The sequence below is a fragment of the Tamandua tetradactyla genome, chromosome X (genome assembly GCF_023851605.1).
Source record: "Tamandua tetradactyla isolate mTamTet1 chromosome X, mTamTet1.pri, whole genome shotgun sequence".
Classification (NCBI taxonomy): domain Eukaryota; kingdom Metazoa; phylum Chordata; class Mammalia; order Pilosa; family Myrmecophagidae; genus Tamandua; species Tamandua tetradactyla.
This window is the reverse complement of record NC_135353.1, coordinates 40160362-40176162: the sequence shown is the minus strand read 5'-3', so window position 1 is coordinate 40176162 and position 15801 is coordinate 40160362. Positions and strand designations below refer to the sequence as shown.

General features: G+C 35.4%; 1 protein-coding gene across 1 annotated transcript in view; it reads right to left on the bottom strand.

The window, feature by feature from the left end:
- TENM1 (teneurin transmembrane protein 1) overlaps positions 1 to 15801 on the bottom strand; it is a 1173786-nt gene that overhangs the window by 640379 nt on the left and 517606 nt on the right. The gene's annotated exons all lie outside the window — the stretch shown is intronic.

Genomic DNA, 15801 nt, shown 5'->3' with positions numbered 1-15801 from the left:
CAATTTCAGTTCTCCAAGTTTATATATTATAGTTAGTCCATATGAGTGGGCCATGATAATATTTGTCTTTTTGTTTCTGACATTTCATTCTACATACTGTCCTTAAATTAATTCACATAGTTGCATGCCTCACAACTTCATGCCTTCTTACAGTCACTCAGTAGTCCATTGTATGTATACAGCACAATTCCCCTTTCCATCCCTCAGTCATTATACCCTTAGGCCACCTCCATCCACTGTGAATGGTGAACACTACCACCATAAACACCAGTGTGCCAAAGTCCACTTGTGTTCAAACTCTCAGTTCCTCCAGGTATATATCTAACAATGGGGTTGCAGGATCATATGGCAACCCCACCCTTAGATTTCTCTGGAAACACCAAACTGCCTTCCAGAGGGGCTGCACCACTCCACTTCCCTACCAACAGTGAATAGGTACATCTCTTTCTCCACTTTTTCTCTAGCACTTGTTTCTCTCTGTTCATTTTTAAACAGTTTTATTCACACAACATAAAATCCAACCTAAGTAAAAAATCAATGGTTCCTGGTATAATCACATAGCCATGGCTTTACCATAATAATCTATATGATGACATTTCCGTTTCTTCCACAAAGAAGCCCCTACCACTTACCCACATTCCCCATGTTAGCTTTGGCATAATGCCTTTGTTACATTCATTGGAAGCATATTGCAATGTTACTGTTGTCTACAGACCCTAACTTGCATTGATTGTATTTTTTTTTCCTGTATAGCATCCCATTTTCAAAAACTTGCAATGTTGACATTCATTTGTTTCTCTCTCATGCAAAAGCATTCTTATATTTGTACATTTAATCACCATCATTGTCCACTCTTGGCATTCCTAAGTTGTACCATCTCAGTTTGTATCCTCTACCTTTCCTTCCATCATCATATGTTCCCCTAGCCTATTTCCTCAACTGTACACACATTCAGTTTCATTCAGTGTAGTTATATTATTATGAAAGCATCAGATAGTATTGTGCTATCCATTTCTGAATTTTTACAATCAGTCCTGTTGCACATTCTGTACACCTTCAGCACCAAATGCCTAATCTCTACCCTCTTTCAATTGCCTGATAGCCTGAGTTCTTAAATTTAACTGTCAAAATTCAGTCCTCAATGTTACTTCATATTAATGAGACCATACAGCATTATTAATTTTGTTTCTGGCTAATTTCACTTGGCATAATGTCCTCAAGGTTCATCCTCATTGTTACATGCTTCCTGACTTTATTCTGTCTTATATCTGCATAATATTCCATCATATGTATATACCACAGCTTGTGTAGTCAATCTTTCACTGATGGACATTTGGGCTGTTTCCATCTCTTGGCAATTGTAAATAATGCTGGTGTAAACATTGGTGTGCAAATATCCATTTGTGTCCTTGCCTTCAGTTCCTCTGAATAAATACCTAGTAATGGGATTGCTGGATCATATGACAATTCTACACTTAGCTTACTGAGGAACCAGCAAACTACCTTTCTGAGCATTTGCACCATTTTACATTCCCACCAATAGTGGATATGTGCCTCTTTCTCCACATTCTCTCCAGCACTTGTCATTTTCTGTTTTTGTTTTTTTTTTTGTTTTTTTTTTTATAATGGCCATTCTAGTGGGTGAGATGATATCTCACTGTGGTTTTGATTTACATTTCCTTAATAGCCAGTGAAGCTGAGCATCTTTTCATGTGACTTTTAGCCATTTTTATTTCCTCATCTGAAAAGCGTCTGTTCATGTCTTTTGCCCATTTTTTAATTTGGCTGTTTCTCTTTTTGTTTTGAGTTATATAATCTCTTTCTATATTCTGAGTATTAAACCCATATATCTGATATGTAGTTTCCAAATATTGTCTCCCATTGCATAGGCTGCATTTTCACTTTCCTGAAAAGTTCTTAGATGCACAGAAGTGTTTAATTTTGAGAAGTTCTCACTCATCTATTTCTTTTCTCATTGCTCATGCTTTGGGTGTAAGATCTAGGAAACTACCTCCTATTACAAGGATTATAAGAGATTTCCCTATATTTCCTTCCAAATAAATTTAGTTATTTGTTTCTCTGTTTGTGTAAAGTAAGTTGTTATGATTTTACTTATATTGTATTGAATCTATAAGTCAGTTTGGATAGACAAAATTAACTATATTTAGTGTTACAATCCATGAACACTGTGTGCCCATCTATTTATTTAAGTATTCCATAATTTCTTTTAGAAATTTCTCGTAATTTTCTGTGTGTACATCTTTTCTGTCCTTAGTTAAATTTTTTCTTAAACATTTGATTCTTTGGTTGCTGTTGTAAGTGGAATGTTTTTCTTCATTTCATCCTCAAATTGCTCATTACTAGTGTACATAAACACTACCAATTTTGGGGTGTTGATCTTGTACCCTGCTACTTTGCTGTACTCATTTATTAGCTATAGCATCTTTGCTGTGGATTGGGGGGGGTTGACATATGGTATCATGTCATCTGCAAGCAGTGAGAGTTTTACTTCATCCTTTCCAATTTGGATGCATTGTATGTTTTTTTCTTGTCTAATTGTGCTGGACAGAACTTATGTTATGTTTAATAACAGTGCTGGCAGTGAGCATCCTTGTCTTATTTCTGAACTTGTAAAGAAAGTTCTCAGTCTTTCCCCCTGGAGGATGATGCTAGCTGTGGGCTTTTCACACATTCCTTTATCATGTTGAGGAAGTTCCCCTCTTTTCCTATCCTTTGAAATGCGTTCATCAAGAAAGGATGTTGAAGTTTGTCAAATGCTTTTTCTGCATCAGTTGAGAGGATCATGTGGTTTTTCATTTTTGACTTATTGATATGATATATTGCATATTTTATTCTCTTGTATTAAACCAGCCTTGCATACCTGGAATAAATCTCCACTTGTTCATGGCTTATATTCTTTTAATGTGCTGCTGAATTTGATCTGCAAGTATTTTGGGGGGATTTTTGCATCTATGTTCATTAAAGAAATTGGTCTATAATTTTCTTTTCTTGTAGTATCTTTGTCTGGCTTTGGTATTTAGGTGATTTTGGCTTCACAGAACAAGTTAGGTAGCTTTCCCTAGTCTTTAGTTTTTTTTTTTTTTGAAGAGGTTGTGCTGGATTGGTGCCAATTCTTTCTTGAGTGCTTGGTAAAATTCACATGAGAAGCTATCTGATCCTGGGCTTCTCTCTCTCTCTTTTTTTTTTGGAGCATCTTGATAATTGAGTCAATCTTTTTACTTGTGATTGGTTTGTTGGGTTGTCTATTTCTTCTTGTATCAATGTTGATTGTTCATACCTTTCCAGGAAGTTGTCCATTTCATCTACATTGTCTAGTTTACAAGCATATAGTTGCTCATAGTATATTCTCATTTCCTCCTTTATTTCTGTGGGGTCATTGATTATGTTTCCTCTTCCATTTCTGACTTTGTTTATTTGCATTCTCTCTCTCTTTTTGTGTCAGCCTAGCTAAAGAGTCCATAGATTTTATGGCTTTTCTCAAAGAACCAACTTCTGATTTGTTGATTTTCTCTATTGTTTTCATATTATCAATTTTATTTATTTATACTCTAATCTTCATTATTTCCTTCCTCTTGTTTGCTTTGCACTTATTTTGCATTCTTTCTCTAATTCTTTCAGTTGAACAGTTAATTCATCAATTTTTGCTCTTTCTTCTTTTTTAATGTACACATTTAGAGTAATATATTTCCTTCTCAGCACCTATGAATTTTGATATGTTGCATTTTCATTTTCATCTGCCATGAGGAGTTTACTGATTCCCCTTATAATTTCTTATTTGACCCACTGGTTATTTAAGAGTGTGTTGTTTAGCCTCCATATATTTGTGAATTTTCTGGCCTTCTACCTGTTATTATTTCCAACTTCATTCCATTATGATCCAGGAAAGTGTTTCATATAATGTCAGTCTTTTAATTTGTATTAATACTTGTTCTGTGACTCAGCCTATATTCTATCTAGTAGTATCATCCATAAACACTTGAGAAAAACGTGCATCCTGCTTTTGTGAAGTGTAATGTTCTGTAAATGTCTGTTAATTCTGTTCCTTTATCATATTATTCCAAATCTGCTTCCTTATTGACACCTGTATAGATGTTTTATCCATTGTTGAGAGCATGGAATTGAAATCTCCCATTATTATGGTAGAGTTGTCAACATCTCCCTTCAGTGTTGTCAGTGATTGCCTCATGCATTCTGGAGCACTCTGGCTTGGTGCATATTTATAATTTTTATGTCTCTTTGGTGAATTGTTTCTTTTATTAATACATAATGTCCTTCTTTGTCTCTTTTAGTTGTCTTACATTTAAGTCTAATCTCTCAGATATTAGTACAGTTGCCCCTGCTCTTTTCTCATTGTTGCTCACATGAAATACCTTTTTCTAACCTTTCACTTTCAATTTGTTTTTGTCCTTGAGTCTAAAGTGAGTCTCCTGTAAACAGAATATAGATAGGTCCTGTTTTTTAATCCATTCTGCCAGTCTATGCCTTTTGATTAGGAAGTTTAATTCATTAACATTTAATGTTACTACTGTAAGTCAGTAGTTTCTTCTACCACATTGTCTTTTGAATTTTATATGATATCCATTTTTTTTCTTTTTACCTTTACTGATAATTTCCATTTCTACACCTCCCTGCAGACCTCTCTTTCCTGTCTTTTCCTATCTATACATAGCATTCATTTTAGTAGTTCTTTTAGAGCTAGTCTCTTAGATGCAAACTCTGTCAGTGACTGTTTGTCTGAAAATGTTTTAATTTCACCCTCATTTTTGAAGGACAGTATTGTTAGGTATACAATTCTTGGTTGGCAGTTTTTGTCTTTAAGAATCTTAAATATATCTACCACTGCATTCTCACCTCCATGGTTTCTGCTGAGAATCCACACACATTCTTATCAAGCTTCCTTTGTATGTGATGAGTTGCTTTTCTCTTGCTACCTTCAAAATTCTCTGTCTTGGGTGGTGTAATGGTGGCTCAATGGCAGAATTCTTATCTGCCATGATGGAGACTTGGGTTTGATTCTGGGAGCTTTCCCATGACAAAAAAAAATTATCTTTCTTTGTCATTTGACAAATTGATTAGTAAGTGTCTTGGAGTAGGTCTATTTGGATCTATTCTGTTTGGGGCATGCTGCATTTCTTGGCTCTGTAATTTTATGTCTTTCATAATAGTTGGAAATTTTTCAGTAACTATTTCCTCCATTACTCTTTCTGCTCCTTTAACTTTCTCTTCTCTTTCTGGGACAATCATAATATGTATATTCATGCACTTAAGGTTGTCATCCAATTTCCTGTGATCCTACTCATATTTTTTCCATTTTTTTCCCTATCTCTTCTTTTGTGTGGAGGAATTCAGATGTCCTGTCCTCTAATCCTTTCTTCTGTGTCTTCACATCTATTGTTGTAGGTCTCCATTGTTTGTTTATCTCTTCTATCATGCAGTTCATTCCCATAAGTTGTGTGTTTTGTTTTTTCAAACTTTGAAGTTCTTCTTTATGTTCACCCAATGTCATCTTTATATCCTTAACCTCTTTTTCTATATCTTCCTTTAACTTTTTTTTTTACATGGACAGGCATCGGGAATGGAACCCGGGTCCTCTGGCATGGCAGGCGAGCATTCTTGCCTGCTGAGCCACCATGGCCTACCTTTCCCTTAACTTCTTGATGTGATTTATGATGACTTTCCGCATGTCTGTTCAACCATCTTGATATCATTGTTTCAAATCCTGTATCTCATTTGAAATATTGGTTTGTTCATTTGACTGGGCCATATCTTTGGTTTTCTTAGTGTGTCCCATTATTTTTTGCTAGCATCTAGGCATTTGATTTCCTTAATTAGTTTATCCTGGAGGTTGTTTTCACTCTTTTACTTAGGGTTTTCTTGCTGGGTGGCTTTGTTCTCTTTCTGCTCTTTGGCATTAGGTTCAACTTGTTCTAGACCTCTATCATAGGTTCTATTTAGGTGATCAGAATTTTTAGGTCTTTTTTTCTGTTTCTTCTTCTGCCTCTAAGAAAACTTTTTTCTTTTTGAGGAGGGTCTCCTCAGATGTGACCAAGCCCAGTCAAAATTTCCCAGATCAGACAGGCCCACATTTCAGGAAGAGAGAGTAGTCAGTGTCAAGTATCCCTGAGGGTGAAACTCAAAGGTTTGTCAGACTTTTCTATGACAAACTTTCTATGAAGCCCCTAGATTCTGTGCTTTTCCTATCTTGCAAAGCATGTGGAGCTTGTCTGCCTGCAGCTTCCCATCAGTGTAAAATGACGTGGTGCCTTTAATTTCAATGTCTTCTTTCTGCCAGTGTTGTAGTTGAGACAGAGGCTGAGGTAGTAGATGAACTTAGGTTGCTTCTGTTTTCCAGTCCTGGTGCCTGAATTCCCTAAAGGAAGGTCACCACTTTATTTAATCCCCAAATCCATTTTCTTGGGAGAATATACACATGTTACAGAGTTAATTTCATTCACGTGACTACTTTGTCTCTCAGACATGACTTGATTCTGCTCTTGTCTGGGGCATTGCTGAAACCTGGGAGCACTCACAGTTCTGTCTAACAAGCTGTTAAGAAGTTTTAAAAAAGACTTTTCAGAGCTGGATCTCTGCTCCCAGGGTTTGCCAATCAACAGCTGGAGTTGGTATGTGGCTATATGTGTCCCCAAGCTCTATATGCCCCCTTTTCTTGGTGTGTAGCCATTTTCCAGGTTTGCTGTCCCACTCATAAATCTCCATTGTTTTCATGAGCCCCACCCTCTCTCTGCCAGGGCAGAAACTCGTGGTTCCTTTAGTGTTTGCTCCAGGTCTATCTGTACTCTAGTCCTGCAGTCAAAATTGGCTAATTAATTTCACCATTGGAGCTTGGTTGAGCTATCTCCTTGCTACTAGAAAAGTCTATTTCCTTTCCTCTTGTGGAACCAGCCTGCCATGCCTGTGGGGGGACAGGCACCAGTCTGCAGCTTGGGAGACTTACAGTTCTGTGTGGGATCTCATGCATTCTACCAATTCCAGATTGATGTATGATGTGTTTTGGTCACTAATGTCCCCCCAACAGTTGTTTTGTACTGTTCCTGGCTGTTTACCAGCTGCTCTGGAGGATAAAATAAATTCCACAACTCACTATGCTGCCATCTCACCCTAGTTTTGCAAATACATATGCATTCTCTGCCCAGATTACTCTGGGATGTATCAGGGCACCACATTAACCTGCAAAAACCAACAAGATTTCATTTCCTATTTTAGGTTCCATGTAATTATGGTGGTTGAATAAACTGACCATTCAAGTTAAATTAGTTAATGTGCTACAGACAAGATAAATTTTGCACTAAATAAATATCCCTTCTTTTGGCCTCACAGGTGTTGAAATCTTAAAACGCAGTCAATATCATCATTTACCTTTCTGTGATATACCTTTATGCTAATCAGATCTGCTTCATTCACATTTTAATTGAAGTGTGATCTCTTTTTCAGCTTCTTAAACATTTGCTGTATGGGGTAATGTTGACTTTCATAGTTTCAGAACGCTAACTCTGTCACTCTCAGATAACCAAAGTTCAAAGGAATGACCAGGTTATATATAAAGAGCTCAGCATCTTAGTGTTAGAACAAAATCGGATCGTTTGGGCCAACACTCATAACCATGCAGCAAGTTAAGGTTGAAAGGGGTTTATTACAAATGAGGGAGGGGGAGAGGAGGGGGGAAGGGGGAAGAAGAAGGGGGGAGCAGTAAAGGGTAAAGGAACACTTTCTTCAAGAGCCTTAAGAAAATGTCCTCCTGTGTTTTGATATGTTTCTCCTTTTATATTCTGAAGTTCACTGTTCCTTTTTGTTCCTGAATTCTGCATTTGGCGAGATTTTATTTGGCACCTCGTCTGATTGCCTTTGGCTAGTATTTTTGCTTCCTTCTTTTTGTGCCTGTCCTCACCTGTTTGCTCCTTATTGGTGGAGTTTGAGCTATAAGTCCTTCTTTGATGTGGTTTCTTGCTCCAGGCAGCATTTGGCAAGAAGCATCATGAGTTGTGGCAAGGAAGAGGGGGAAGGGAAAGGGTCACGAGTCAGTGGACCATAAATTTTGGCCATTGCTGCAGGGTGAAGAGGGGGCGGGGGCCTGATCTTCATCCCCTGTGACCTTTCACTCAGAATTGACTCAAGAATAGATGTGACTGGTTTAAGAATTTACAATCTAGGAACATTTATGATAAATCTTTCTCTTGATAATGTATGCTTTCAGGTTCAATTCTTAGAGTCTGCACATTATCATTAGTCCATATCAGTGAGGCATTATGTTTGTCTTTTAATTTCTGGCTTATTTTATTCAGCATTCTGCCCTCAAGGTTCATTCACCTGAACATTACCTTTTAAAAAATGATCTTAAAGATGTTCGAGGAGATGAAGTTCGAGAAAAAACTTAAGAATATCAAGAAAATGATGAATGAGCAATAGTAGAACAGAAATTTTTAAAAAGGAATAAGACAAAATACTGGAGTTGAAGACCATAGTATCTGAAGTGAAAAATTCCCAGAAGAGTTTCAAGGGAAGATTAGAGGTAGTAGAAAAATAAAATAATAAATGAACTCCAAGAAAAGTCAATTTAAATGAGCCAGGTTGAGGGGAAGAAAAAAAAAAGAGTTATAAAAGGAAAATATAGCTTAAGAACCTCAGGAACACTGTCAAGCATACTAATATATGTATTACAGGAGTCCCAGGTGGAGAATAAACATAAAAATGATAAAAAGAGATATTCAAATAAATAATGACAGAGTGCCTCCAAAACTTCGCAAAAGATGTGAATATACACATCCAAGAATCCCAGAGAACATCAAACTGGATAAATATGAAGAAAAATTCACCACATCATATACTGATCAAATACAAAGGACAAGGAGAGAGTTCTGAAAGCTGCATGAGAAAAGAAACATGCTATCTATAAGGAAGTTCCAATTAGATTGAGTCTTAATTTCGCATCAAAAAGTATGGCGGCAGGAAGGTAGTGGATTGAAATACTTAAAATACTAAAAGAAAGCAACTGCTAGCCAAAAATTTTATATCCAGTGAATTTTTATCAGATATGAAGAAGGTGTTAAGACAATCCCAAATAAACAAAAGCCCAGGGAACTCATCACCACTAGAACTTTCCTACAAGTAACACTAAAGAGAAATAGCCACACTTAAAGGAAATGACACTAGAAAGTGGTTCAAAGTGGCATAAAAAAATAAAGAACTGCAGAAATGGTAACCACTTGCATAATTATAAATGCCTTTATTATATATTGTAGTATATCACCTGGTATGTAATTCCTCTTCTCAGTTCCTAAAGGGGCTAAAATGCAAATGCATAAAAGCAATGATAAATCTATGGTTTTGTATATATCATATACAAACATATAAGTGGTAATGAATACAAAAAAATGTGGGGGGACAGAATGGTATAGGAAAAGATATTGTGTATGTTGTAGAAGTTAAGATGGCATCAAAGCAAATATGATTGTTATACAATTATTATGTTAAATTTTAGCCCCATGGTAACCAAAGAAAATATATCCAGAGAGAAAAGAGAAGGCAGTCAATATGGTACAACACTCACAAAATAAATGAATATAAATGTAGGCATTAACTGAAAATTGAGGAACAAAAGGATATAAAACATACAAAGGCTAAACAGTAAAATGGAATAAGATAGTACTGCAGTATCAGTAGTGAATTTAATTGCAAATGAAATAAAGTTTCCATTAAAAAGGCAGAGCTTCACAGAATAGATTTTAAAAAAGCATAACCTAACTATATGCTGTCTGCAAGAGATTCATCTTAAATTGAAATATGCAAGTATGTTGAAAGTAAAAGGATGGAAGTAAATACACCATGCAAGTAGTAACCAAAAGAGGGTGGAGGTAGCTATTATAAAATAAGATAAAATTGACTTGAAGTCTAAAACATTTACAAGGTACAAGATGGGCATGATATACACTATTAAAGAGGACATAATACTATATGGACAAAATCCTGAGAGCTTAATACACAAATTCAGCAAAGTGAAGCCAAAACACGAATTCTGGAAAGTGATGGGAGTACAAGATCAACACCCTCAAATCAGTAGTCTTTATATATACAATAGACAAATGGAAGAAGAAATTTAAAAAAAATTTCATACACAATAGAAACTAAACTAATCAAATATCTAGGAATAAATCTGTACAGGGATGTAAAGGAGTTGTATACAGAAAACTCCAAAACATTACTAAAAGATATTTTAAAAAGCCTTAAATAAATGGAAGGACAATATGTGTTCACAGATTCGAAGACTAAATGCTATTACGACGCCAATTCTATCCAAAGTGATTTACAAATTCAACATGATCTCAGTGAAAATTACAACAATATTATTCTTTGCAGAAATGTAAAAGTGAATCCTCACATTTAAATGGAAAGCTAAAGGGCTCCACATAGCTAAAGACATCTTGAAAAAGAAGAATGAATTTGGAGAACTCCTATTTTCAGATCTTAAAACTTACTACACTGCAAAAGAACTTTTCAGACCTATATTTATTCTTCAAAAAACCTCTTAGACTTATGCTAATTGAACTATTTACCCAGGCTCTTCAAAGAACCTCTTAGACCCATACACAGCCTTATGTTAATTGAAGGATTCACAAGTCTCTTGTAAACCCTAATCTAATATTATTCCAGGTCCTGTTCATCTTCAGACCTCTGCTTACACACTTCCAATTACCCATAACTAATCAGTATCTGCCATTGTCACCTTCTCCACCTCCCTTTGTCTAAACCCCATAAAAACTCTAAACACTTTTGACTTGGAGAGACAGACATGAGATCATTTTTTTGTCTACAGTTTTCTTACCCAGAACTTTGTAAATAAAGTTCATCTCTTTGAAAAAACAAACAAACAAACAACAACAGCAAAACTTACTCCACAGCCAGAGTAATCAAAACAGCATGGTACTGGCACAAGGAAGTATATATAGACCAATGGAATCAAAAGGAGAGCTCCAAAATCAACTTCACATTTATGGCCACATGATATTTTTTAACTTTCTTATTATATAGTGTAATATATATACAAAGCAAAGAAGTAAAAAAGCAATAGTTTTCAAAGCACTCTTCAACAAGTAGAGGACAGATCCCAGAGTTTGTCATGGGCTACCTTATGATCCTCTCAGATTTTTCCTTCTAGCTGCTCCAGAACATAGGAGGTTAGAAGGCTTCATTTTTTTTTATTACCACAATTGACTTTTTTCATTCTTTTCTTTGTGAAAAATAACATATGTACAAAAAAAGCAATACATTTCAAAGCACAACACCACAATTAGTTGTAAAACATCTTTCAGAGTTTGACATGAGTTACAATTCCAGAATTTTAGGTTTTCAATTCTAGCTGCTCTAAGATACTGGAGACTAAAAAAGACATCAATTTAATGATTCAGCAATAATATTCATTTGTTAAATCCTATATTCTCTGTATAACTCTACCATCACCTTTGATCTTTCTTTCCCTCTCTTTAGGGATATTTGGGCTATTGGCCACATGATTTTTGACAAGGCAGCAAAGACCACTTAATTGGGAAACAATAGTCTCTTCACCAATTGGTGCTGGTAAAACTGGAACTTCACTTGAATAAAAGAAGTAAGACCCCTTCCTCATACCATATACTGAAATTAACTCAAAATGTATCAAAAGCTTAAATATAAGAGCTAGAGTTATCAAACTACTAGAAGAAAGCATAGGGAAACATATTCAGTACCTTGTGTTAGGTAATAGTTTCTTAGACTTTATACCCATAGAATAAAAAAAAAAAGAAAAATTTGATAAACAGAACCTCCTCAAAATTAAAAACTTTGCACCTCAAAGGACTTTATCATGAAGGAATAATGACAACTTACACAAAGAAAAAAAATACTTGGAAATCACATTTCTGATATAGGTATATTATCCAGGATATTTAAATCAATCCATGAACTTAACAACAAACAAGCCAATTTTAAAAAATTGAATAGATATCTATTCAAAAGGGTGGAATAGATATCTCACCAAAGAACATATACAAATGGCCAGAAAGCACAAAAAAAAGATGCTCAATGTTATTAGCCATCAAGGAAATGCAAGTCAAAACCACATTGAAATTCATTTCACACCCATTAGAATGGCTGTTATTAAAATAAAACAAAAAAAGTTATTCAGCTTCAAAAGTTCTGAAATCCTGATGCATGCAACAATGTGGATAAAACTTGAAGACATGATGTTGAGGAAATAATCCAGAAACGAAAGGACACATATGATCTCACTGATATAAAATAATTAGAATAAGCAAACTCATACAGTTAGAATCTTGGATATAGGTTACAGGGGACAGGGTGGGGCTAAGGAATGGGAAGTCAAGGCTTAAAATGTGCAGGGTTCCCATTTGGAACCATGGAAATGTTTTGGTAATGTTTGGAAATGATGATAGCACAACATTGTGATGCTAACTAATTTATGTGCAATATGTATTTTATTAAGTCAAAGGTTAAAATGCTTTTTTATAACTATTTTACTCCATTTAGTTTCATGACGAGCAATTTTATTTTCACTTTTTATAATGCATCTGTTCCATTTAAGCCATAGGTGGAAAACTTTCTTGGAATTTGATTATTCAAACTTAGCAGCGATATGTTTCTTCAAGGCCAATGAATAGTCAAATGTAATTATTGAGGGATACCCTAATCACTGAGGTTGATAGCCAAGCAGGACTGCCAAATCCTTCCAAGAAATGCCCTTTGGCTTATCTGTCAGAGGCAGAATTGTGGTTTGGATGACCAGAGGTCTAATGCACTATGGCATTTCTATCTCTGTAACAGTCTCATAAAATCAGAAAAGAGTCATACAAAATATATTCTACCTCTCAGTTTAATTTCTCCTCAGAGAAATTCACATTCCTCATTTATTTAGCACCTATTGCACTCCAGGTCCAGGGGCTAAATATCGAAGCTACAACCATGAACAATTTAGACTTTGTCTTTAAGTAGTTTCTGGTATAGTGTTTATTCATAGCCATTGTGAAGCTAGGAAAAATGTACAGCTCAAATATTAGTCTATGATGAACAGTAACTTGGTAGTAAGATCAAATGGAAGCAGGGAAGGGGTAGAATAAATAAAACCTGATGGCTTATATCAAAGTGTCACCTAAGCATTTGACAGTTCACAGGCCCCAGAATAAAGATATCTGGAGTGAATCTACATTTTTGCTGGATAGAAATTAAATATAAATTGATGGCAAAGGATTTACTTTGGACAAATTTGAGGGAATGGAAACAAAATGCATTAGTGTTCTGATACTTTTGTGAAAGCCTAGAAATCTAAACCTGCTTCTGTGCCCTGATGCTCTCACTTCCTTGTGTGTTGGACTTTAGTTCAAGGTTTTCAGTGCTGAAATTGAGGGTTATTTATTTTAATTCTCCCTGGGTTATAGCATGTTGGAGACTGGAATTTAATTAAGATCAACCAAGTAGATTTTATGAGAATAAGAAAGACTAAATACTTTGAAAGGCTTGACTGATTAATGAAATGGAAAACACAAGTCCTTACAGAGTTGATTTTGGAAATATAAAAGTAAAAAACCCAAATCATATTCCCCTAGGATATATAGACTTGAAAGCTTCTTTGAAATCACTTCTCAGAGTCTTTCTTAGTGGGACAACTCTCTGAAATTAACAATTTCCCATATCTTCACTTTTCTCCCACATTCACTGCAGTGATATTTATACCATTTTAAACGGTTCATGGGATTGTGCCCACTGCCTTATCAATAGTCTTAAATGCAGAAAGTATGGAAAGATGGAAACAAAATACATTGACACTAATGAGGCAAAGGGATGGGGTGGCTTGGGGTCTGAGGCAGTAGCACATGTAAATCATAAATATTTTAAGCAGTTTTATGCTTTTCAAATACAGTATATAAAACCTCAGTTTAATTAAGTCGATGCTCTGCCAGGTCTGCTATCAAGAATGGATAAAATCAGTAGGAAATAAATGATAACATTTACCCATAAAACTAAACTTAATTCATTAAAAACAATATTTTTCCTCAAATTAACATGATTTTAGAAAAATTATTTATGCTCTCATCTCAATGCTACCTTTTTCTGCAAGAATCCATGGAAATGTTGAAGCCAGGTCAGACCTGGGTTATCATTGCTTGAGAATTTGTGAAATTCACATTGGTGAAATCTTACCATAGTCAGAGTAAGACTTACAGAATTCTAAGTTGAGCATAAAGAAATTGTTCAAGTTTGTATCTTACATACATATATCATCCAAGAGAAAAAAATATATACTTATTGAATAAATGGTTATTTGGGAAACAATCTATTGAATTTAGCCAACTGCTTTTTGAATAGCTGTTTTAATAATTCCTCATATGTAAAATGGAGATCATAACAGAATATAGTATACAGAGTGGTAATAAGGATGCAATGAGATAAAGATGAAAATTATTTTTGGAAACTGTGAAGCACTGATCAATAATAACTGTGAACATTTATATTGCACTTATAAGTTACACATACTATTCTAAACCTTTATATACATCAATTCCTTCAGATATCTCAGAAACCTAAAGGTAAATACTAGTGTTATCCTTATTCTACAGATTATGAAATTGAAGAACTTAAAATTTAAATAACTTTCTCAAAGTCACACGGTAGGATTAAACCTAGGCTGTCTGGCACTAGAGTACATACTTTCAAACACTATGTTCTACCATCTTTCAGAAGTTTAAAATCATTGTTAGAAATGCACGTTTGGATAACAGAGGCTTGCAGTTAAGGACTAGTTTTTAGCAGACTGGCTCATAGTCCAATTTATATTATTCTGTTCAGTTCCTAAAATAAACTTGACATATAAGGAAAAGAAAGGATGCATTTCTTTCACCCTAAATTCCTCTATCTCTGTCTCAGCAGGTGCTGAAGGGAGATGGCTGATTTGACTGAAGGCCAAATGAAACTTAGTAGCCCCAAATATTCCTCAATGGCCTCAATACATCTAAGGTATATGACATACTATCATACTATAGTGGCTCACCTTGGTAAATAGTTCTTATGGGGGGGCATTATTTGTATTTTATAAAAGATCTCTGGCAACTGGTATACCTTCTCCCTGCTCATTTTCTCCCAGCTCTCCACACACAATTCTGAGTCACTGCCCTGTGGTCAGATGAGAGGTCTTCATCAGAGGGTGTTTCAGAGGGATTCAGCACAGACTCAGTCAGCAAAATAATTTATAAATGTTGATTTCAGTACCCCTTTACAAAGGGGCAAAGCCCAATGAGTACAATGAAGACAAAAGTAAAAAACCAATTTCCCCTCACTGAGGAATGATACAGTATAAAAGCAAACTTTCGGAAAGAATGAACCACACTTCCTGGTTTTTAAGGTGTGTGATTCTGAAGCCAAAATGGGAGCATCGGGTGGAAAAAGTCAAGGCCATCTTCTGGAAAGCATCATAGAGTAATGACCATTCTTGCACCATGCTAAGACTGGAGCCTGCAAAAAATGCTAGATATCAAGGTAGTCATGAGGCTGAGCCTAATCCAATCACATTTCAATCTTTGCCTCTACATTATAGGAACACATTTTTCCATCCCACCTTAAATCCTGCCTTGTCTTTCTCCTGAGCTCTGACCTCCTCTTTCCCACCAACATACACATGTGAAGTTTTCCAGAGAAAGACAAACCAATACGTTGTCAATGAACTAATCTTTGACAGGCTCATTGACCAAGACTCTGTTTTGTCAGAGGGGTAGAGTTCCA